General features: G+C 41.4%; 1 protein-coding gene across 3 annotated transcripts in view; it reads left to right on the plus strand.

The window, feature by feature from the left end:
- LYPD6B (LY6/PLAUR domain containing 6B) overlaps positions 1-24,998 on the plus strand; it is a 53,355-nt gene that overhangs the window by 22,806 nt on the left and 5,551 nt on the right. For all 3 annotated transcript variants that reach the window (XM_075512239.1, XM_075512242.1, XM_075512240.1), the window contains exon 2: positions 24,728-24,824. The gene's annotated coding sequence lies outside the window, so the exon portion shown is untranslated. The remainder of the gene's footprint in view (positions 1-24,727; positions 24,825-24,998) is intronic.

Raw genomic sequence — 24,998 nt, forward strand, 5'->3', positions numbered from 1 at the left:
GCCAGGCTCCAATGGATAATTAAAGTTCAAATATACTTGCTGCATATTTCACTGGTAACTATCTATTTGATCAGCATATGCTTTCCCGAGTCCTGTCATAGCTTCATCAGTACCGGTCTGTCCCCCTCTGCCGCTTGCATTAGCTGTTGGGATGGCACGGTGGTTACATCTATGGCCCCAGAACGGATCTGTACCGAATGAAAACTCTTCTCTTCATATCCACCAGCAGACCGGGTGTTGGTTCTGCCCTACAAGACAGCTGAAGAGCAGCTGCTGTGGTAAGAGGGCCAGAAGTGAAAAGACTAATTTTTGCATTTGGATAATCACATGTAAGAGATTCTGGTATGGTTCAGCCATACGTAAATGCATCGTTTTTCAGGACGGACTGTCTTCTTTTGTTCTGACTTGTTCTCTCCAGCTGTGCTTCCATAGTCACTGCTTCGGTTTCCTCACCATTTGCTTCCTTCTTAGTCTTACAAGTTGTTGATGACTTATATCATCTCCCTTATATCAAGGGAGATTCATCTTCATTTAGTTTAAAATTGTGCCTAAGAATATTTCTATTGTTTCTCCCACTTTCTTTGGACTCCATATTTATGGAAAAGTGCTGACATCCTCAAAAAGGAATCTCAGTTGTATTTCTGTGCCCAGATGCTAATCTGGTCCATGGAAAACAGTTTCAGTTTTGTTGTTTGCTTGCTTGTTTCACACCTGAAATTTTTTGCACTCTACTAGGCTTGTTACATTCGTGGATATTTGAAATTCCTTTAGGTAATTGTGAAAATCTTGTTCATAATTTTATCTGGGCTTAAAGTTACCTTTCTACTTTAAATCACCTTTTGATGGTGACTGACAGCCTTCTCTCCTCTATTGTAGGAACACTTCTTCCACACTCTTTGTTGAGTAACATGGAAAAATGAAGCTTAAAATGCTATTTGTAATGTAAGAATAAGAAAAGGAGCGATCAGAATGACTTAATCTTACCTTCTGTATATGCATTTAGGTAGACGTATTCCATTCTCTGGAATTTATTTTTCTGAAGTTAAATTCTGGCCCTATAATGGTTGATGGCAAATTTTGCTATTGCGTTCAATGATCAGGAATTAAATTATTTTAAACCCCTTTAATACTCTGCATATTTTTGTTGTTCTTATCGTACAGCAAAACCAAGATTTTATTTTGAAGATTTTTTTTTCCTCCAGCTTCTCTCTTCCACGATTTTCTGGGGTTTAGTTTTTACCATTTTCTGCTCAACTTTAATTTCAGTTCTAAAATGGAAAGAAAACAATATATCATTAAAGGATTTTTTCTTAAACCAAGTGAAATATTTTGGTAAGTTTTTATTAAAAAAAAAGAAAGCGCTCCTTTTAAAATCCAGGCCACAAAAGTGGCCTCTGGATTTTTAAAGAAACCTTTCCTCTGTCGTTTGAAAGCTCTGGTTGTTTTGACTGGGGTGTACTTTGGACGCCTTTTCCTGGTAGTGCTGTAAGGCGGTATTCGGGGCTGCGCAGCCGGAGCGATGCATCCTGGCGTCGGCACGGCGGCTGGGCTGGGGCAGCAGGGCGCGGGCGTCCCCCCGAGTGCCGGCGCCCGACGGGGAAACCTCGTCCCCTCGCTCGCGGGTGGGAACAAACTGCGTTGCTGGAAGCTGGGGTTGGAGATGGGAGCATAGAGGGGGCAAAGTACAGCAACTTGGCTATGCTAATTAGGAGATGTGACCTTCAGCCTCAGTAAGGTGATCTAATTATTACCTCTTTTGTAATTTATGTGTAAGTTGTCCTATTTTTTTTTTCCCCAAATGGTGCAGGAGTAATCAAGAGTAGTCAGGGTGACGTAGTCAGTAACAGGCATTGGAGCATGAGTTAGCAAGTGCCTCTCCAGTCAAATTAAGACCACTTCACAATAGTTTGTGGTGCAAGAGGAAACATTTTGAGAGGTATTTCCCCTTACAGAGAGAGAGAGAAGCAGACTGGGAGCCTGTGCCTACTGACTCTGTCCGTGTTATCTTTAACGCACACGTCCCCAGAGAGCCAAGTCAAATTTCGTTAATTGCTTTGAACAGTCGTTATTACACTTTTCTATGAGTACTTGATTTCTTTTGTGAATGGCCTTCATAGGCTAGTCCCGTTTTAAAAAAAAATGGTCACTCTAGATATCCTGTTTATAAAAATAGTGAGAAGACTGTTCCCTGGGTTCAGTAGCTACTGAACAAAATAGAAAGGAACAGAGCAGACTATTTAGATGTTGGCAGATACTAATACAGCAGAACAAAGGAGGCAAACACCATTGCAGATTATAATCTAGTCATCAAGTTAGTAATCTAGACCAGGAAATATATTTTGCTTCTTTACTGCAGATTTATTACAAATTTATGGCCTGTCCAGCAGCTGGGAAATTATTCAGTAAGTCTTGCTGCAATTCCATGGCAGCCGAAGCCCAATTTCACTATTGACTTCTGTGGTGCAGTCTTCTTTCCTCCATTTTATGCCTTGTGTTCCCATCTCCTTTGTCTTCAGGTCTGCAACCCGCTGGACCTGGGCCAAGCCGTTTCAGCACGCTTAACGTGGCAGAAAGCTCCTCTGCCGAAAAGTGCGCTCGGTGTGCCGAATGTGGGGTAAGGTGGGTGCAGGGCCAATGCCAAGGAGGACACGAGGCTCCTTTGGCTCCTGTATGTCCTTCAGTCACCTAGTGAGTGATTGATTGATTGATTGATGGTTTATTACACTAGGGCTTCTCGGCACGATCTCTTCCCATGAAAATGATGGCTAGGGAAGGGAGCTGCTAGCCCAGCGCTCACATGGGTTTAGCTGTGCAGCCAGCAAATCTGTGGATCCCTTTTATTTGGGTGTATTTTATTGTGCGTGAAGACCGGAATTGCACGATCACACATACAACTTGTGAGCGTACAACTGCTCCTTTGTCTTCTGACTAATCCCACAAGAAATAGATTAAAGCAGCATGCTACTAGGTTAAACATTAAAGTACTCGCTGCGCGTGGTTCAGCGACCTGATGGTGCTTGGTAGGCAGGTTGTGAACGTCAGCCTCCCGTAACTGCTTCGTCCTTGCAATGGGCCCGTCCTTGTTCTTCCTGAGTGACCTTCTTCTGAGTCGCCACTTCTTCTCTCAGGGTTTTACGTCTTTTCACGTTGGTTGCTTTTCCAGATCTTTGAGTTACTGAATTGTTATTGAACTGGCAGTCTCATTTCTCCACTGTGCCCTTTGCTTGTTTCTGCTTTTTCATTTGGCTGAATAGCCTGTGTGCTTTCTTGCATATGGACTAATGACTATAACCCTGCTCAACAACAACGTCTGCAGTATAATCAGGTCAAAATCACAAGCCTGTGCCTCACAAAACTGTTTGTCTGGGCCTAGTCACATAGCCTTCCATAAATCTGCAGCCATAACCCCGCAGGCTTTTTGTACAGTGCAATTTGCATTCATCTGGGTCTAGTATTTATATCACCTAGGTGTTCTAAATACGGCCATACCTGCTGAGTATTTATTGATCTATTACCAAAGCACGTGAGGAATGCAAACCAGCTACCCAGGAACCAGCTCAGAGCGGCAGTGAAAGAACGTAGTTTATTTTAAGACAGACTGCTTGGGGGGTGAAGTTCGTAGGTAGCTTTCTGACAGCGTAAAACAGTAACCACGTTGTCTGTTCCTGCTCATTCCTGTGCTGTGTCTGCATAGGCATTTATACAGCTGCCAAGTGAACGGAGCCAGGGAAAGGAACGTGGCTGAAAAGCAGTCTTTTTTGGGTTTATTTTAACCTGGAGCAGTTCCTCGCTTTGGTTCACGGTGTGGCCAGGCAGGCCTGCTGGGGGGGCGAGGCGGAGGCGGGAACGAGCGGCTGGGGACTGGCAGGTGGCTGCTGCTGAAACCGGTTTCAGAAGCTGAGCGGTGCCGAGCGCCTCGCCCGCCGGCTCGGGGGCCGGGCCCGCCTCGCTGCTGGCTGCAGCCGCCCGCCGAAGCCCGGCCGCCTCTGCCCGCTTCCTCCGCGGCCTCCCCGCTGCCGGCCCGGCCCTGGCGCGCGTCTGGCCGCGGCGCAGGATGCGGAATTTTTTTAAGTATTATTACTTAAATTCTGCAAGCGGGGGTAGTGCTAAGCAATTCTCAATCCACACGCTTTTTAGGCAAAAATTCATTATGCTGATCTTTAGGAATCTGTGTGCAATTCGGTTCTTGCGTTTCCTGTGAGAAATATATTTTTTTTTTCCCCATCCACTGTACAAACAGTGTTAAGAAGGTGGTGTAAGAACAGAGAATACAGTTTTGAAATTTTTTTCTATTTTCTTCTAGATTTATGTTTTCACAGAATCACAGAATCACAGAATCATATAGGTTGGAAAAGACCTTTAAGATCATCGAGTCCAACCATAAACCTAACACTGCCAAAAACCACCACTACACCATGTCTCTAAGTACCTCATCCAAACGTCCTTTAAATACCTCCAGGGATGGCGACTCAACCACTTCCCTGGGCAGTCTGTTCCAATGCTTGATAACCCTCTCGGTGAAGAAAAATTTCCTAATATCCAGCCTAAACCTCCCCTGGCGCAACTTGAGGCCACTTCCTCTTGTCCTATCACTTGTTACCTGGGAGAAGAGACCGACCCCCACCTCTCTACAACCTCCTTTCAGGCAGTTGTAGAGAGCGATGAGGTCTCCCCTCAGCCTCCTTTTCTCCAGGCTAAACAGTCCCAGCTCCCTCAGCCGCTCCTCATAAGACTTCTGCTCCAGACCCTTCACCAGCTTCGTTGCCCTTCTCTGTACGCGCTCCAGTACCTCAATATCCCTCTTGTAGTGGGGGGCCCAAAACTGAACACAGTATTCGAGGTTTTGTTTCGTTAGATTATGCAAAACTAGATCCATTTGGTATTTATTAAGATACACAAATTAAAAAAAAAAACAAAAAACAAAACAGAAAAGTGTGAATATGTTTGCAGGCTGGTTATTTCAAGTAGAGGATCTAAGATTTTTATACTGGAGACAGGAAAAAAACCCCTGTCAGCAACATAATGGGAGACAATGTCACAGTTGTACGAGGGGCACAGCAGAGCGCCGTAGTTTCTTAGCAGCTGTGACAGTTAGCATGAGAGCTAAAGCCTTGACACTTCTGTTCAGCATTTTTACAAGCAAAACACCACTCTTTGAGAACTCTGCCAACAGTCATACTTTTGTGAGTAAAGGGATTATGAAACATAAGCATTTGGGTGCTGATTTTTATATTGTCTGTCAAGCCTGAATAAGCAGAGACTGATGAGGTGTAGCAGTTTTTATGCTTTATAGCCAAGATTAAGTTTAGGGTGACTTTTAGAATGGAAGGTATGTAGGATATGTTTCTGAAAAGAAATTTCTAAGAAACCCTTGCAACATCTGGTATTCAACAGCAGCTGCTAAGCAGAAATTTCTAGCTGTTGAAACTGGGGAGTTGTTAGAGGAATTAGATCCATATTGTCTCAATAAAGTGAGAATGCTATTTCTATGTCTTGTATAATATTTTGATAGTATAATGAACTTAAAAAAAAGACAAAGATTTTTGACCTTAAAATATGTCAGGTGTCTATTCTGTCAGCCCGGAACACAAGTTCAGCACAGGCAAGGCCGGGGTATCCGCTGGCCTTTCTGGCAACGTGTTTCCGCCCTACAATGCAGTCATTTCTGCTCTAGGACCAAATCATTACCGCTGTGCACGGCGATCGGCGGTCGCTTTGCAGACTGAGCGCAGGCTGTGCGGGCTGCCATGGTGGCGATGGGCTCCGTCGCGTTTTGGGGGAGCCCTGATGTGCTGACTGTGCGAGGGCCACACGTGCTACAGCCGGCTCTGCCCCTCCAGCCCCAGCCCCGCAGCGGCGTTCCCCCTTGGCTTTCGTGCCCTGGAAGCAGGGAGAGGAGCAATGGGGCCTAATGGTACCAAGATCATGAAAAAATTCAAATGGTACTTGTCGTGGTTTAAGCCCAGCCGGCAACTCAGCCCCCCCCAGCTGCTCACCCACTCCCCACCGGTGGGATGGGGAGAGAATCAGAAGGGTAAAAGTGAGAAAACTCGTGGGCTGAGATAAAGACAGTTTAATGGGGAAAGCAAAAGCCGCGCACAAGCAAAGCAAACAAGGCATTCCTTCCCTGCTTCCCGTGGGCAGGCAGGTGCTCAGCCATCTCCAGGACAGCAGGGCTCCAGCACGCGTAACGGTGACTGGGGAAGACAAACGCCATCGCTCCCAACGTCCCCCCTTCCTCCTTCTTCCCCAGCTCTATACACTGCCCGTGACGCCGTATGGTATGGAATAGCCCTCGGGCAGTTTGGATCAACTGTCCTGGCTGTGCCCCCTCCCAGCTTCTTCTGCCCCTGGCAGAGCACGGGGAGCTGAGAAGCCCTTGACCAGTGCAGCACCAACTAAAACATCCCTGGGTTATCAACGCTGTTTCCAGCACAAATCCAAACCAGCCCCATACCAGCCACTGTGAAGAAAATTAACGCTATCCCAGCTGAAAGCAGGACAGTACTGCGCCTCACTACCTAACGTACCTGGTCTGTTTTTCAGCTTTTAGTGGGGTTGCATGTCGTATTTGCTGTCTCTGGAGAAGTTACCGAGATAACACTAAAAAGATAATGTGAAAATTAATGCCATGTTTCTGTTTGACATGTCAATGCTCTGCAAATAATAAACTATTTGGAAACCTTGAGAGCTTCTACAGCCTTTGTAGGCGGCATGGAGTTATTTCAGACATTTTTGCTATCCCTTATCGCCTAAGTAGATGTGTTGGTTGATGTTGGTAGCATGCCTCTCTAGTGACAAGTGTTGAAAGGAAGATGAAGAAGCAGAGTAAGTAGTTTCCAAGGCTTGTGATCTTTTTCTTATCTAGTTTGTGAGTTATAGAGAACTCCAATTGTCACACTTTATATTTGTGATTCAGAAGTGTCCAAATGCTTCCTAGAAGGTTACCGTGTCTTCACTCAAGTAGCAGTTGCTCTCAATTCAAGAAAAAATTTCTAATAAAGCTTTCCTTTGGGTTCATTTACAGTTATATGACAGTTAGTTGTAGGCTTTGTACTGTATTAGTGTAATTTCTAACAATTCTCGATGTTGAAGTAGCAGTTAAGATTTCAAGGACTAGTTCCATATGTTTTTTAGTAAATACAGCTTTGTACAGCACCTTTAGCTCTTTCCTTGTTCGGTACAGAGTGCTACAGTGATCTTTGCTTGCTATTTGTTAAATGTTAGATTTATTAGTATTTTCTCTTTCTGCTGACGTGTCAGTGGTTACATTTGAACCTGAGGGATGCATTTGAAAGTAGTTGACATAGGGAATTATAAAAATGGATTTCTTTGCAGCTTACACAAAGATAGACAAAGGAAATGGGGAACACAGAAAGGCTCCTGTATTTGCAGGGAAGCCCAAGAGAGCTTTCTGTTTAGCGAGTGGAGTGAGCTCTCAGAGTATTCATGGCACTGTTCCAGTTGGAAGAAGTTTCTCAGACTGCCATGATTTATAGTCTCTGGAGTATTACCCCGTGCCTTCTTTCTCTTCCATCCCTGACTGCTGCTCCTTCCTCTCACCCATTCATTACAGGAGTGGTTAAAACACTTGAACCTGAGAATAGTAACGCCTGACTGTGAGGGAGAGCAAGAAGAATACAGGGAAGCGATGAATGACACCAAAAAGCACAGGCAGCTTGGTGTCAGAGCCAAGTAAGAAAGGGAAGAAAGCTTTTGGACATTGGGAGAGCACAGCCACAAAATGCTTCATGGGACATTCACACCTTCTCCTTCAGACTGCCAGCTACGGAGGCCATACGTCGGTACGGACTGCAGCCCTCCAACCTGGAGCAAAATAACAAATGATTCTACCAGTTTGTTGAAGGAGCACTTACTGAGGAGTATCCCCTTGCCCACTTCACGTGTATTACCACTTCAGAAGCACTCACAAGAGAATCATTCCAAGTGTTTTCTGTTCAAGGCAGCTTTCTGAGCCCTGGAGATATTCATGATACAAAGCAGGAGAATTTTCACGTGGATGGGATTCTTAAGCTATATTTATAATTAAGTTAGGATTATTTCTTTTCACTCCACCCCTGTTTTCCCCACCCTACACTTTCAAGCCTTTGAAGAGAGGCCAGCTGTCTGGCGTGTCTGTCATAGTTCTCCTATTTCTGGAGTGCTTCCAGTGTCAGAGACTTCTGGCAGGTTATAGAATTTTATCGAATAGGCACCATGAAGTGATCACACCAGCAGAACTGCTGCATCCCTGCTCTTTTCTGTGTCACCAGAATAAAGCAGAGAGACAAACTCATATAGTTTCCGTAACTGGAAGATGGAACTAAAACTTTCTAGGATGCTCTGTCCTCCTGAGATGTGTATGTGTGAATATGGATAAATTGTTTGAATGTGCATGAAAGTGTACAGTAAGCATTTCGGCTTTCTCTTGATGCCGTACCAAGGCAGTCGAATGCCCTTGGTATGTTACAGCTGAGGCAAGCTAGTGGAGATCCCACTTATTTTTTAAAGTTGTTTATTCAGAGCAGCCATGAGAATGGAGAAAGAGATTGATACTGGCTTTGGCCCACTTCTATACCAGTGCTAATCTCTGACTAACTGTAAATCCCAGCCCTAACTAGATTGAAATGCATATTAGTTTGTAAATATGGGTCCCTGTGATCATCAACTGCATGCTTTTGCTTCTATTCTGTAGGAAGGCCCCTTGGTACCTAATTTTTCTGTAGTTAAACTGTGGACAAAATAATTCTTTTCCCTTTTATGCAACGTGTGTCAGCGCTAGTTGATTAAATCCTGGCTATTTCTGTTCTTTCAAGAACAGAAGTAATTACACTAAATTGTATATTAGATTTTGAAATAGTCCGATGTTTGTTTAAGGTGTGATTGGGAGTTTCAACAAACTCGCTTCCTTTGAGATTATTAAGTGTAAAATTGAATTCATATCTATAAGAATACGGCAGTTACAGCTGTCAACAAATACCTCCCAGTCTGTCATCGATTCATGTAAGATTAAATATGTTTAAGGTATGCAGTTACTCTTTTTATGATGGGAAAAATGAAAAGGCTAGTGACTTGCCTTAGGTGATAGATATTTGTAGTGGAGCGGGAAATTGGGCCCACATCTTCCAAGTCTTAGGCTAGGAATAATATGGTCATTTTTCCTTGCTTATTATGCTACTAAAAGCTCAGTTAATTGATTTTTTTGAGGCTACTTAAATCTTATTATGAATAACTTTTAAAACTAATGACAATTCCTCATGATCTTTTGTCTTTGTAATCAATTCTGGAGAGGACTGTACAACAGTTAATTAATTTTCTTGTCTCTGGTTATTGATTATTCAGATTGCTTTGAGTAAGCTGTTCTCGGTTCAGCTTAACCGGTCCTTTACATGCCTTATCTCTTGTCTTTGCCTGGCTGGGTCTCTTACATACAAAGTAATTTATTTTTTCTCCAAATGGATAGTAACGTGGCTTCGTTTTAAGGGCTGAAGCTATAAAAACCTCATGCATAAGCTGGGTGAGTTAACTTTTGACCCCATTTTGGCTAACGGTAGCAACCATCAGGGGATGGAGAACTTTATCTTTCCACGGCACTTTGTAGTGTTTACACAGTGTCAGATAAGAGCTGGAGGAATTCTGCCCCCTCTTACAGAATCGCTGCACTCTGTTCAGTGCGAAATTGTTTCGTAGGAATAAAAAAATACTTAGGTTGCTGCATAAGGCAAACTATGCATTACATTTTTTCTCCCAGATTCACGTTTTATCCTGTGTGGAAAAGGAGAACCTTTTATATTCTCTTCTTGGCTAATGAGTTTCTTTTTTACCTAAAAAGACTTCCACCATGCTTTTACGGTAGTTATTTGTTGTTGTGATGCAGTTGGCTGGCTGTGTTTTGAGTTCTTTGCAATAGGCTAATGAGTATTTAAACTGGATTTTTCTTTTAAGGACTGGGTTCTAGATCTGATAGATGAGCAAAGGACCCCAAATAGGCTTCATCCTACAGGTTTTATCTCCACTGTTGATAGGGAGAACTGAAGGATGGATGTGGAGCTGGTGCTTTGCTTGCTATGGGTTAATCGTTGCTGTATTTTTGTGTTTGAATTTTGTGAATTGCTATTTTTCTTCCACATGAGACACGGTAGAAGCATGCGTCAACGGGCAATGGGAATGTATTGCCACTTCCTTGTACCTGTGATGAGAACAGCAGCAACCAGATGTCCTTTATAGGAGAAGTCAGAGACCTGCCTAGTGAGGAAACTCGCTTAGTTCTGTCCCCAGGCCTGGGGGTTGAGACCCGCATGCGTGCGCATGGGTAGGTCTGTTGCAAGCAACTTTATCCTTGAAATCATCCGACTGTATTTCAGACCTGCAATCCACTCTCAAGGCCATAATAAATAGTTCAAATTAAAGGTCAGGCGCAGACACACACATTTCTTGTGGTGGAATTACAGGATGAAGCGAGTGGGGTGATGCCCTGCTAGACTTAAAGCTATGAAACATCAAAGGGGTAATTCACACTGGCGTGGCAAGTGCAGGAAGTGACATATAGATAATAATTGCAAATTAGCATAGTGCTCTTAGGCATTGGAGTTGAAGCCTCTTCTTGCACCCTTTTGTATATCAGCAGATCTGACCAGATCGGCAGTCCTCCCTGCAACTGGGAGGATTTGAGGGTCATTCATCATTTAAACATTTCCCAAAAGATTTTGTTGTTGTTGTTGTGTTTAACCTTTAATCTTGTTTTGCATTAAAAACCTTATCATACTACATCTTCTTGATACGTTGGTGGAAGGAGGTTTTGGGGGAAAAAAAACCCTACGGTGCTGGAGAAATCTGGCTGCAGTTATCACCAAAGCTTAATGCAACCTCTTGTTCCTTCTGGCTTGCAGGAGTTCAGCGACAGAGGAAATAGGTCTCTCCTTTCCTGTTCTGTATTACTCTGCTGCAGGCTGGGGAAGCACTCGAACTCTGCTGGAAAACTGTGTGTGCCGGCGGGCTGGTAACGTTACTAACTGCGTGTTGGTGCTGCTCTGTCACCTTAAAAACTTTAACAGAACGTTAACAAAAAAGGCAAGGCTTAAGCACACTTAGGGTAAATGGTTATTGACTGAAGGAGTATGTGTGGGCAATATCATAGATATTGTAGACAGCATAATCATTATCCAAATGAGTAGATAGCGTAATAATTATCCAAATGAGTACCCTGCTTGTTTCATTAATTAGATGACCAGTGCTTAAGCAACCAAGGATTTTGGGAGAGGATGGAGGGAGGGAGACAGGGCAGGAGGAAAGTAGTGTCTCTTTGCAGTGTGCTCTGTCTTCATTCAAAGAACTTAGCTTTTAGTCTTTCCCTCTTCTGCTAACCTATGTGGTCTTTTCTAGAATGTTTTTTTTTACCTCTCTCAGCACCTTTCCACTCAATGGTTTATCTTAGCTTCTGATTTATTTTGTTAAACAAACACAAGTACACTTTGTAGACTCTAATCCGTTGCTATGGTCAAGCGGTCTTAATTTTTATTAAGATCACATAGCTAAATTACACATTTATACCTGTCATACAGGCAAATACCATGTGGTGTTGTACATTCAGTTACCTTTTAATACTGTGTAGCACATATAGCTGCATGTATCAATATAACTCTTTTTTAAAAGATGAAATTCTATTCCATCAGAGACAGAGGCAGTGACCAGCTGCACATTATGATTGTTTCTGTTCATCAGGCAACGATGGTAGTGAGAGACATTTCCCTTTTCTCCTAAGCTGTGTTCCCTTCTGCTGCTGCATCCACTTCTTGTAGATATTGCAGTGTTTCTCTGGTAATGTCTAAAGATACTTCTTGAAAACACTGAGAAGGTTTTGCTGATGCAGCATCCCCTGATACTGGTAATACAAATGATTAAAGCATCAGCTGAGAGCTGTTCAGGAATGATGTCTCTTTTTTTTTTTTTTTTTTTTCCCCCTTCTGCTGGTTTTCAGTCACTGAAGCCCATTCATGGTGGGTAAGCGAGAGCACAGAATTGCAGCAAGGAAGTTCTCTTATTTCAAAAGACTGCTGGACTTCTTTTTTCCTGCAATAAAGTTTGTTGCTTCCTATATATTTGCCTGGTATTATGGAAGGGAAATCTTTCCACTTGCTGGGTAATTTAGCTCTGTAGAATTCTTCAGCTTACACTTAAAGCTCTAAAATTTGCTGATTCAGCTCACTTTCTAGATTCTCCGCCAATTAACTTGTCCTGGCCCTTCTGTCCATGTTTTTATTTAATTGTCTTGTGAGGTTTATTGATGCAGCCCATCCGGCATTTCTTTTCCCTGTTTTCCCTCCTTCTGTCACCACACAGTGAAGATTTTTTGCTAACCTCTAGTTTTCAGTGCACTAATAATTAAGAGTCTGAAAGGATGTTCTTTTTGAACCTTTCCGTGTTTGGGGGATTTAATACTGTAGCTCAGACATAAAATTTTGCTCCAGGCTGACACTTGGAATTGAAGATCTGAGTTTGAAAATCTTTCATTTATGTTCTTATTTTGTTTATACACAGCTGTAAATCCTTGAAGTAGATAATTAATTTCAGTTTGTGTCAACTTCTGCATAATCCATGCATCATGTTAGAAGTATCCAAGTGAAAGTAATAAGCTACAAGGCACCCTCTGAAACTCTTTATTCATCTGTTGATGCTCACAGATTATGTTTTGAGGAATTGCTTGATGTGCAAGTAGGACTTACTCTCAACTGACAATTTCTGAAAGTCATTTAACCTCTAAAAAGGTGTATTTCTAACCTAGGGGTAATTGGTGTATTGCACGACCTACGTTGTGAAAATTAATATAGTTAACAAAAGGAAATTTAGTATGCTATTAGCAGTAATGAAAATTTAATTTTTCTTTCCGTTTAGATATGAAGTCTGATTAGGTTGGAGTACAGGGCTTATGTATGTATATGTGTGTGTGTGTATCTCTCCCCCCCGTGTAATATGTACCCACGCTTTGTTTAGTGGTTGCTTTTCCCTTGATTTCAGAATATATACTATGAACCAAAAAAATGTGCAGAGGACAATAAAGATAAACAAAGATCTTCAACTTCTATGAAAAAGGTTTACATTTTTCAGCTTAGAAAAAGAGACAACTGAATCAGGGATGTGGCAGACGACAATTAAATCATGGCAAGTGGGGGGAAAGGAAGTCGAGAATGGCCATTCGTGGTTTGTCACAGTGCAAGGACTAGATGCCATAAAACGAATCAGGCAGCTGGTTTAAAACAAAGCGAAGGAAGTCCTTTTTCAAAAGGTACGTGTTTGTACTTTGCAATTTATTGCCGTAGGATGTTGTGATTACCAAACTCTAGGTGGGTTCAAAAACTGACAGTAATAACCCATGGACAGTTCAATTAACCAAGCCATGGACAGGCAATTAAACACCAAGATACGTACACTGTTTCTACCCCAGGAAGTCCCGGAGTTGCCGATGGTCAGGAAGGGGAGTGAATATATACAGGAGGAATTATCCCTGAAAGCTGAGATGTTCGCGTATTCTTTCCTGAAACGGCACTTTGGGAGAAAAGAGAGCTTCATAGCTCCTGCTTCATAACACAGTTCAGAGCCATCTCCCAAACAAACAACATTTCATTTCCTTCTTTACAGAGAAGCAGCCTGACAGAAAAAACTTTTGAAAATGTATTAGCTAACACGAGAAAATCACATGAAAAATCTCCTGCTGTCATTCATTAAGGGAGAGTATTGAAAGACATGTTGAAATACTTATGTATTGTCAGTCCAAAGAGACAATAATTAAATCAACTGAAATCCTCCAAATCCTCCAAAATGCAATGGCCTAACATCTGTGTTTCCTTACACTTCTTCTTTTTGCTCTTTTCGTATGATGTTTGCAAGTGCTGAGGGAAATCTGTATAGCCTGGTGAAAGAATGTAGACCTGAAGAGACTAATAATAATAATAAATAAAGGTATGCAACCGTTTTTGTTACGAGAGACTGCAGTGTCTTTCTTACTAGTGTTTATTTTCTTACTAGTGTTTGTGGGTTTTTTCCATTACTAGTGTTTGGTTTTTTTTCTTAATAGTGTGTGGGGTTTTTTTCCATTACTAGTGTTTGGGATATTTTTTTTTCCTTAGTGGTGATTTTTTTTTTCTTCCTTACTGGTGATTTTTTTTGCTTGTGGCTTTCTATCCAATTTATCCTGGCGCTAATTTGGTAATGACCTATCTGCCTCAAATACACCCAAGGTTATACAAAGGATTTCTGCAAGGCTCTGAGTAACCTTATGAAAAAGCACATGGTGCCTTTGATTGTGAAGAGTTAGAATGTGAGCTCCCGTACACAAAAGGAATAAGAGTTCTTCTTTCCCCCAGTGAATTGCTTTCTGTTTAGAGGGGAATAGTAGCAAGGCAGGTTTTCATCGGTGTTCATTTATATGGATCGCTTACTCAAATGGCATCTGATAGTTCTTGGAACTGGCCTATAGTGTATGCAAAGCACAATAAAGAGAAACAGCTACAATAAACTATTTATTCACCCTTTATGTTGAGTTGCGCGCCCTCTTTTGAAATGCAGCGTGCAAATACTGCCTGGTTTGCACATAGTATTTTATATGTGTTGTAGCTGGTAAACTTTAGCAATAGTCAAAGTTAGGTTGCTGCAAATGGGTGCAGCATGGGGTGCCTGCTCCTCTCTGAAAGGGAGAGTGACCAGGCTGTGGAGAAATGCATGGGAGGATCTGAAATTTAAAAAAAAAAAAAAAAAAAAAAGGCAGATAGGTAGAGCATTTGGCTCTTGAGTTTGAGCTTATTCCGCTCATAGCAGTTCATAAATCTCTGAAGAAATTCTGCTGCAAAACAACTGATGATATTTCAGATGCAGAAATTGGCATTCACTTCTACAATACAATACTCAACTTTTATGTTTTTACTCAAGGTTGCCTTACCTGCCAGGGATTTATTGTTTTTAGTAAAGTAGGATTTTTTTCCCCCCCTCCTTGTAGTGCTTTTCTGTTTAGCATTACTCTTGATTTGTGAACAGGAAGTGAAGGAAACAGAAGATTTGCCAACTTTAATTTGTCAAATTAAATCCTGCATATTGCAGGCAATACGTCTAGTAAGGACATCTCCCCACCCAGGGGCATTCTTACTGTTACTTGTTACCCACGGCCAGTTTGTTGAAGAACGTGTCATTGTCTTTTGGGCAGGTAAGTGCAGAGGTAGAGCGTGCACTTTGTCTCTTTCTATTGCTCTTCTAATTGAATAAAAACTGTCTTAGTTCCGATTATAAATTACTTCCCATGTTCTGTTTTGTTATTCCATTGACTTGACTGAAAGGAGTAAGGCATGAAGCTTTATCAAGTATTAGGCTTTGAGAATACAAGCAAATCTCTGCTCAGCGGGAATACCCAGAAGCTAAAGATGATTTCTTCTCAGAGAGGACTTCAGAGACGTGAAGGTGGGAAGGACATATCTGAAGGGTAAATAGCCTCGCTGTCCTTGGAGAGTATCGGGAGGAGCTAGGATGGTACTGAATAGAAGCAGTTCTGTCACTTTAATTATAAAACTCTTAGGGACCTCCTCTAGCAAGTGAGAAAATTTCACTGCCTTGATAGCAACAGGCTAAAGAGATAAGGAAAAAAAACCAAAAACCCCAGCTGAGAAAGTGTCGGGGAAGGGAACATTTGTTCTAGACAAAACCACGATGCTTGGTTGCTTTCTTTAGAACAAAGACCATGAATCACGCCCACAGTCACAGTATCTTTTGCAGCGTGAAGAGGTGAGGAGAAGAGGTACCCCTGTCCCTTGGGTGGCAATAAAACAGGCATCAGGACTGGATTTTTTTGTGCAACAGACTTTTACCTGTTTCCTTCCAATATTCAATATGCTATTAAGTTGAGGATGGGACCATTCCGAATGGTTAGGATTTGGAAGATAACCAGTGCTATTATTGAACTACTGCAGCAGCTGCCAGGGAGATAAGTGGGAGCTAAAGCTGCAGGAGGTGAAGGCACTAGCTTGATGCTGTCCCAGCACAACTGGCTGGCACTGGAAATGGTCGGCTCCCTGTCTTCCGCACTGTTTCTATTCAAGCTTTTTTAAAAAAAAGATAGTAGTGAAAAAAATCATGAAAAAATGCTATGAAATGCTATATGTCTGTCCTGGACAATGATGAAAAGACCAGAAATGATGGATGTTTGGGTTTTTTTCTGAATCCTGGGAATGTTCCCCTAGCTACTATAATACTGAAGGCTCAGCCTCTAGCAAATGAAACAAGTAACTGCAGGATGATGGAAGTGTGATTTCCCTTCAGCTGCTATGCGTAGTGATGTGATTCCAGTTCTGGAGCATGGATGTTTATGGTGAAGGGGAATGAGAGAAACTGTACGAAATAAATTATTTTCAAATAATTTTAATTAACTATTATTATATTTGATTATTAATGCTTAATACCACGTGGTGTCTATAGACATGGAAGCTATGTGCGTCTGCTCCAGAAATGTGAGCCTTAGAGGAAGAAAACAGTGCAGGGTTTGAGTTTTGGAGTTGAAGATATGGCATATATGTCAACGCAGCTTTTGAGAACCTGCGAAAGGGAGCTTTTTATGTTTGTATTGTCCCTCCCCTCGCAATGAGGGCAAATCACTTTTCTCTCAGAATGCAACAGAAGGCTGGCTGAGGCTGTTGAAATAACAAACCGTGCCAAATACTGCTTGTGGGCAATAGTTCTCAGCTAGGAAAAACTGAGATTTGCTTTTTGCTGTTTTCAACTCTGGATTAGAGTGTTGATTGCAAGTAAATGCCATTTTACACTAGGTCAGATTGGATGGGTCAGCAATTTATTAAGCCTAGTTCATTTAAAGCATTTCAAAACAAACAAATTACTCTTAAGCCTTTTTGTGTTTGTAACCATTAAGGAATTGGAACAGACTTTGTTAGTACTCTTTTTTTCTGTTAGAAAAATAAAGCCTTTTTCTCCTTACCCCCTTTTATTCTTGCTTTTGCAGAGTTCACGTACTCCTGGATATACGTTCCAAGTAAATCTTTCCTTAAGAAGACAATGCTCTAAAATACGCGTGTAGATATATTCTGTCATGTATATTAAGATTTTCCTAAAAGACATCATCAAAAGCACTCTCATCAGTGCCAGCTTCTCGGCTCACCCTTTGGTGGCAAATAATAGGAGTGAAAAGTTCAGCTAGAAGGGGTTGTAGAAACCAGAGTACTGCAAAGAGAGAACCCTGGCTTGGAAAGGGGATTTTTGTCATCTCTTCTCCATTAGTGGTTGTATCTCTAGTAGAAAAATCTTCATCTGTAATTTAGGAAGCCGTGTTTGAAGTAGCCATTGCTTCAGAGTGGAGTAGTCTGAGATTTCAAAGCGAAAACTGGGGGGAAATGCACAATTTGGGTTCATCTACTGAGAGCTACATCTGCAGGACTGTTTGCTTGAGATGTTATGTCAGCTCGTGTAGGGCAAGGCAGAGTAATGGGAATTACTCAAATACTTGATCAGTTTTCAGTGACTCAAAGTACGTGTGTTCGAAATGTGGAAGAGTAATGTGGAAGGGGGGGACTGTGTGCACAAAACATTTTTCAGAAGTGTAATCAGTGACACTATGATAAATTTTCTGTTCAAAACTAGTTATGTTACACTGCTGGTAATGTTATATGTGATGTATGACACCGAGCCGCAGCGCAGCTCTGCAGGCAATGCGATTCTAAGGGAGGTACTTTTTATGTCAATTGGATAGTTCCTCCTGTAGTAGATTCTGTATTGACTTGCCAGTAATCAGAATTTCACTCTTTCCCTGCCTCCAGCACATTTGCAATGCAAATCAGCGCTTTTAATAAACATAAACATCATGTAGGCCATGAAAATACAACCTGCAAAAGATTTCTGCTTTTAAAGTTACATTTTCAATAAGGAGATTAATTCGCATATGTGTGTTTCCTAGAAATGGGACGTACTAGCTCTTGAAAGGATTCCGGTGCTTCTTCTCAGTGGGTTCAATATGAAGACAGGCTGCTTGTTCTTCACAACTGATTTTTACACTTAAGGCCTTCCATAGCAGGAGTTTGTTGTTGCGGTTCCCTGGACTTAGTACAGCAGAACTGGGAACTGCTGGTATCTATCCAGAAGCATTTGCAGTCATTGCTGGTGCATTCAAGGAGATTATATTGTTTATGATTTCAAGGATTGCGTAGTAACAAAAAGCTGATATAAACATGAGGCAAAGATAGTATCAGCCAAGCACCAGCGCTATACATTTCACACATTAAACCCTGCCAATATAAACCAGTGGTTGACTCTGTGTGGTTTTCTTCAACTGTGGTGCAGATTAGTTTGTGCTACTGTCTTAAACTGGCATAAACTGGTGGTGGAAAGGCATTGCTGACCATTTTCTTGTTACTGGGAAAGTGAAGGCAAGATAGTCCCTCTAGTGTTGTGTTATTGTAGAAAACAGTAGCTGTGGTTTAAGTGAACCAAGGACATTTTGCCAGGAGAGCTTGGACCCTGACACTCGGTACAGTAAAACTAGGCAAAGTTACTTTACCTTTTCTTCATATTCTTTCACTTCAGAATTTGGGTTTGTGTTGGCACGTATGCGATACTGAACCCTTTGCGACTTGGGAAAGGACTTAGGTTGCACCTAAGGCTGGAGGAAAGGACATGGGGATGAATTTTTTTGCACCCTTTATTCTTTCCAAACAGCTCGGAAAAAAAAAACCCAAACAAACCCTCAAGGTAGTGAGATAATAACCAGGAGTAAAGAAGTGAAGGCTGATGTCAGTGAATTCACTCCAGACATCAGCGTCGGGGAAAAGAGCACGCTTTTCAGGTTTATGAACTCAGCTGGTGCGTAGCTTAAATCGTAGTTTTGAAATAGAACTGAATATGAAGCTTCTGAAAAATGTTCTTTGTGATGCAGAAACTGTCATACCTTCTAATTTGTCTGATCCCCCCAGGGCCACTCCAGGTTCAAACAGATTTTGGTGGATTTAAGATTTGAAGTAGGACTGCATGCAAACTCTCTTTTCTCCTAGCAAATCTTTTCTGTGCAAATCTTGATTTGACATTTTAATTTGAAAAGGAATGTAGTATTTATTTCACAAGTGGAAATCATGTAGATTCTCATTTCTGTTGTCTAGAACGTCTTATGTTTTATCATCTAGAATGGTATAGGTAACTTTATGGCATATGTAACTGTGTATATTGGGCATAGTTTGTGTTAGAAATAGGATTTAACTTGGAAAAACAGGCATTAAACCCAAGGCATATTTCTGAGGCTGAACTTAGCTGGCTGAAGACCTGAACTTTCCATTTAATAATAATTAGTGGATGTTATATACAAATATGCAGCTATCTCTTGATTTCATTGGAGCAGTGGTGGTGGTGTCCCACCTCTCTCGTGTTCTGAAATAGGTTCTTGTGCAACATGCAGTGGTATTACCCTGTAGTCTTGCTGAATATGAGTAACTTTAGCTTGGCAGGAATAAAGGAGTCTTTTAAATATTGACTGTGGTCTGGAGCTAAACTTGTAGAAGAATACTGAAAATCAGAATTTTGTCTTCTACCTTCAGCTGGTTGGGTGTTCACTGGGGTCTCTGGCTAACGTGAACTGGGGTCCCAGTAGCTTCTGTGCAGAGAGGCAGGCTGCTTAACTTCTATCCCACCATTTGTAGGGAGGCCTAACTAGTTAATAATCCTCTGATCCACTGAGGTGTTTAAGAAAATATTCTGTAAAATTAGTATTGTTAAACTAATCTTTACAGAAGTGCTCTGATGAGCTCAAGGAAAGAAAAAACGCTGCTTATTCCTATAATCTCTTTTCTCTAGAGTAATATTAAGTTCCTGTTTCCAGTCTTGCACAGGTGGGAGAGAGAGATTTCAAACAGTTGCATATGTGATATATAGAAGCTGTTACAAGCTGAAGTGTAAAACTTCTGGTCATCCATAGCTTTGACAAAGTGCAGTTCTTTGAGGAAATTATATACTTGCACAAGGGAATAGGAAATTTCTCTCTCATTAATGGATTTTTAGATAGAATAAATTATTTTCCAAAGATGACCAGGGATTCTGAATTTCAAGGTCAATGTCAGTGCTCAAGACTACTTTTTGCTGAGCAGTTTCGGCTAGAAAAGGAGTGAGATGTAACCTCATGTAATGCAATTTTCATTCCATGGATCTTCTCCTTTGTATGAATGAGCTTAAAAACAAATACATGCTTTATCCTTGCAAGTACTTCACTTCAACGGTACTGCTCAGATCTCTCACATTAATCAGACATTAACTTTTTCAAAATCTTTGCAGTTGTATGTATTGTGTAGTCAGACACCTCCGTGTCTCGCAATCGGTTTGCATCACAGCTTCCCATGCCAGCATTATACCCCAAGCTAAATGATGTTGTCACTACCAGATCTGTGTGTGTTTTACTTGTATAAGATCTTAGATAAAGAACTCTGTAATTTCTTGTAATTAAGACCAAATTTAATTCCAGGCATGGTTAAGTGTGCTGTGGGTGAAGATAAAGAAATGTGTTGTGTTTAGAAATAATGTCGATAACTTAAATTCTCTTCTGTCAGTGTTACTAGTTGCAGATGTTTGTCAGTGTAATGTAAAATCTGTTTTCCTGTGTTATTCTGTACTGATAACATGCTGTAAGGAAAAAAAGCAGAAAATGGAAACTTCAACTCCGTAGGTAAGAAAAGGTAGAACTTGTATAACAAATAGTTCCAATTTGCAGATCTGTAATAGTATTGTGTTTTGTTTTCGTTTTTTATCCTTCAAAATATTTCCTTTTTTCGCCCTTTTTATTTTAAATGTGCTCTGCCTATTTCCCAAAGAAAATGAAGGTTTTCTCTTACTCATTCCATCCATTTTTTCACTCTCTGAGTTTTGAAGTAGGGTAAATGGTGGCTTACAGATCAAATTAAATGGTCTCCAGAGGAGAACATGAGACTGGCAGTATTTGTCCAAGAAATGGGGAAGCCAAGGGGCTATTTTTGTCCCTTTAGATAAGTTGAAGCGTCAGTTTTGGCCTTTCTGATTTGTGGCAGGAAACACCTGATGACGTCAGGTGTTGGTTTTAACTTTTTCAGCCCTTAACATACATACCTTTCTACCTATGTATTTCTAACTCTTATGTCCTGAAGTGGTATTTAACAAACTTAACACAAGCATTTGCAATTATCCAATAGCACCTGAAAATTGCTTACTAAATGACAGGAGGAAGTTTCATTTGCATTCCGTATCTGATGTTAAATCTGCTAATCCTCCACAGAGTCTGCCAGGAAAAACAATGTAGACAGACTTGAATTTTATTAAAATCAGAAATCAAGCACACTGCTTCCTACTATTCTATTACACACTGCAAGATAAACCTTAAAACCTTCTGGAATATATTAATTATTTCAGCCATTGTATTCCTCATTGTTTTCGTGAAATGTGCTTCAGTTACAAGTTCCTCCCAGAGCGTATATTAACAGCCCTTCCCTCTTGGGTCTTCTTCCCTCACCCCTGGAAAGCTATGTCTCCAGGTTTGCTCTTGTTTATATAAGTTAATCTTCTCTATTGTGACAGTTTTTTCCTTCCTTAATGAGAGTTCCTAATTGAGCGTAATGAAACGTTTACTCATGCTGCTAGATAATATTATATGAAAGCACAACAGAGATAAGAGACCATGAAGAAAATAAGCATTTTAAAGATTTTGGATAAGATATGAAAGCCTTTTTTTGGCCAATATTTTCCTATTTTATTTCAGAATGACTTCTGGTGCAGCTGTGTAACTAAGGCTATCTCAAACGACAGCCATTATTTATTGGCCTGGTTAGCAAACAAGGACACCTTTGACTACAGCAAATTGTGAGGTCAATTTACCGTGCTTTACACCAACTGAAGACTAGCTTTTTTGTATGTATATTCTCTAAAATTTTCCATTTGGCATGAGCTTCTCTGGGGAAAGCAATAGGAACTTGGGGGAGGGGAGCAGGAGAGGGCTTGAGTTTGTAGAAAGCTGGCACAAGTGTAATTGTGCCTTTTATTTGCTACCCAGGTGCATCAGCTCAAGTTACAGACCAGGCTCCCCATAAAGGCAAATTTTCCTTCAACCTAGCAGAAACGGCAGAAAATATATGTTAAGGAGACAAATTTTGCAACTGTTATGCATTGAAATGATTCAATACCCTCTCTTCCTACAGACTACAATGGAAAGAATTAAATGCTATCGAGCTGCCCGAAATACACTGAAATTTGCTACTTCATTAAAAACTGGCTTGCCAATTTAAAAGTAACTTGCTTGTGATTTTCAAAGGGCGTAAATAGAGCTATTTTGCAAGGGATCCGTGAAGAAGGATGTTGGCTCTAGAGGCACAAAAAGGATTCTTACACTCTTACCAAAGACGCTCAAGCAGCCTGTGTGCATTAAGGGCCGATACTGCCCCGCTGGAGTCGGGGAAAAGGGCATCCCTGCTTGTCCGGGGACACAAGAGCAAGGTAATGAGGATCAGGAACGTGCGGCTCTGAAAATTGGTACCTACTTGCATTTGAGTTACTGTCTTTTTAACTCCGCACATTGGCATCAGTTCCTGCACTTTTAAAAATTATTTTATTAAAATGAAATATCTAGCAGTTCTGATTTTGAGCTGGTACTTATTCTGCATGGAAAGGCACTTTATGGTGTCCTAGCAAAGGATACAGGGATGGAGATGGTACCGAAAGCTGACTGTGGCACTCCCTCCCAGGGCTCGGGGACCAGCTCGTCCTGGCACAGGAACAGGCTTCAGTGCAGCGTCGCTGGCTGTGCCATCCCCTTGCCTCTCTCTTCCTCCGAGTGGAAAGGCTGAGCAGGAGGAGGTAGGGCAACACGGCTCAGCACAGTAAAACCCCACCTTGCTGTTAAAAGTAGCTTTAATCTCCTGCAGAGTGGGGGGATAAACGGGATGAACGTAAGAACGAGGGGCTGTGCCGAGTCAGACCAGACGTCTCGTCGTTCCGTGTTTGGACTCCAGTAACGGGTGACAGGAGATGCCTATGGGAAAGGAGAGGACAACCTGCAAGTAGAACGACAGGAGGGATGCGTCGCCTTCATCAGAAAAAGGGGACATTACTGAAGAGCTGGCTAATTCAATTGTGCATAATTGCGTTTCATATTCTCTGCTTTGGAGGTATTTTTGTTTCTAAATCACCATGTAAGAATTCTCCTCTGTGTGGGAAACGAAGATCTCTTAAATTAGCCTTTGCGCATCTTTAGCTGGTACTTTTTCTCAGATCGGCTATTTTCATGGAAAGTATAATTTTATAGAAATTATGCTCATGTATTTTCTTTCCAGTACCTATGACATTTTGTGATTACATTGACTTTAACTCTTCGACTCATTCAGAATAACGGTTATGGTATTAATGAAGGGGTTTGGTGCATTCTGGTGCTTCCTTCTCCCAGCTAGATTATTGAAACCTGATCCAAAATACCTTGAAGCAGAGAGTGGGGTGGGATAATATGGGGAATTATTGTCTATGAAGAAAAGAAGAAATTTGTCAGCTGGACTAGAAATTCTGTCACCTCTTGACACTGAGATAAAAGGTTATTTTGTGAGCAAAAATTGATTTGAAGAATCTTAGATACAGATGGCAAAGGATGGAGCTTTTAAGCATTAACTTAAAATGAACTGTGTAAAACAAAAAGAACTTGAGGGAGAGGCGTTGTCTCCAACATAAACTGGTAGAGCTAAGAATGCTAGAGGAAGGAGAAATTCAGCTGGGTAGTACGTTGGCTCACTCATGAATTGTAGTAGCAGCACTGTCTCCTCTTTTCCCTTTCTCCTATCCTGGCTAATGCCACATTCTGCTGATCTGTCTTGGAAAATATGAAAGGGTCATGAAATAGGCTTTGGAGGCAACAGCTCAGTGGCAGAACGGGATGTGGGTTGACTCGTCAGCGGACAACCATCCAGTCATGATGCACAGGTTTGTCTCTCAACAAATTTAAAAAACCCCACTAAAACAAAGCGTGCATTTGAAACGTGCACCTCGAGTATGTGCCAGTGAGGCAAGTCAAGTGGGTTATAAACAGCCCGTCTTTAATGCTGCACAATATCACTGTGCAAATATCGTGTGCTTAATTGGAGAGAACTGTAACTGTGTTCTAGATTTATTTTGGATTTTGCAGTGGTGGTAGGGATTTGACCAACATTTTTGTGTTTCTGTTTCAGTAAGGAATGAACTGTGGGGGACCTGTTTACTTCGTCGTTTGCTAATAACCTCTAATCTGGAGGCTGATGATCATCTTTGCTCTTTTAGGTTACCTTGCTGCTAATTAGTGCTTCTATTTTGGTCATAGCAGTTTGGATATCTTCTAGAGTGTGAAATACGTATTCATCTGGTATAGTCTGGTCCCGCCCAGGTCATTGCCTGAATAATGGTTTTCCCTTGCAAGAGAAGTAAACTCATCCTCATGGAAGGCCTGAGCAGTCTCATTGCTTCACTTTTTGTCTTTCATTTGTCTTTTCTGGCATTGGGGTATCACAGGAAGGAGGGAATCTGTATTTCTGCAATAGGATAGCACTCAATAAGGCAGAGCCGTACTGTGTAGTTCAGGTGCTTCTTTGGATGTTTTGTTATAAAACCCACCACACTTCTAGGTTTCTATCTTAATTTTTAATCTAAATAAGGACATACAGTGTTTAAGCTAATGAGTTCCTTCGGGACAGAATTATGATGATCAGTTGCTGTTTGTTTTCCACAGATTCTTCTGCTTAATCCTTCTTTAGATCCTGGACTGTAGTCAGAAGAAATCTGGACCATCCACAGAAAATAGTCTTGGCGGTGCACTGGAAGTAGAGGTATGCTGTGGCTTTCTCAGTACCTCCTGAAATATATTCATAAAGCCATGATTTAAGAAACAAATCTTAAGCAGGATGGCTAAACTCGCAATGCATAAAGTTAAACTTTCTGTTGAGCGGTTTGTTGGCAAAACCATCTTTCAAATAATTCCTGTCTGTGTCAATTGGGAAAAA

This window comes from Mycteria americana, chromosome 9, assembly GCF_035582795.1.
Source record: "Mycteria americana isolate JAX WOST 10 ecotype Jacksonville Zoo and Gardens chromosome 9, USCA_MyAme_1.0, whole genome shotgun sequence".
In the NCBI taxonomy this organism is placed as follows: Eukaryota; Metazoa; Chordata; class Aves; order Ciconiiformes; family Ciconiidae; genus Mycteria; species Mycteria americana.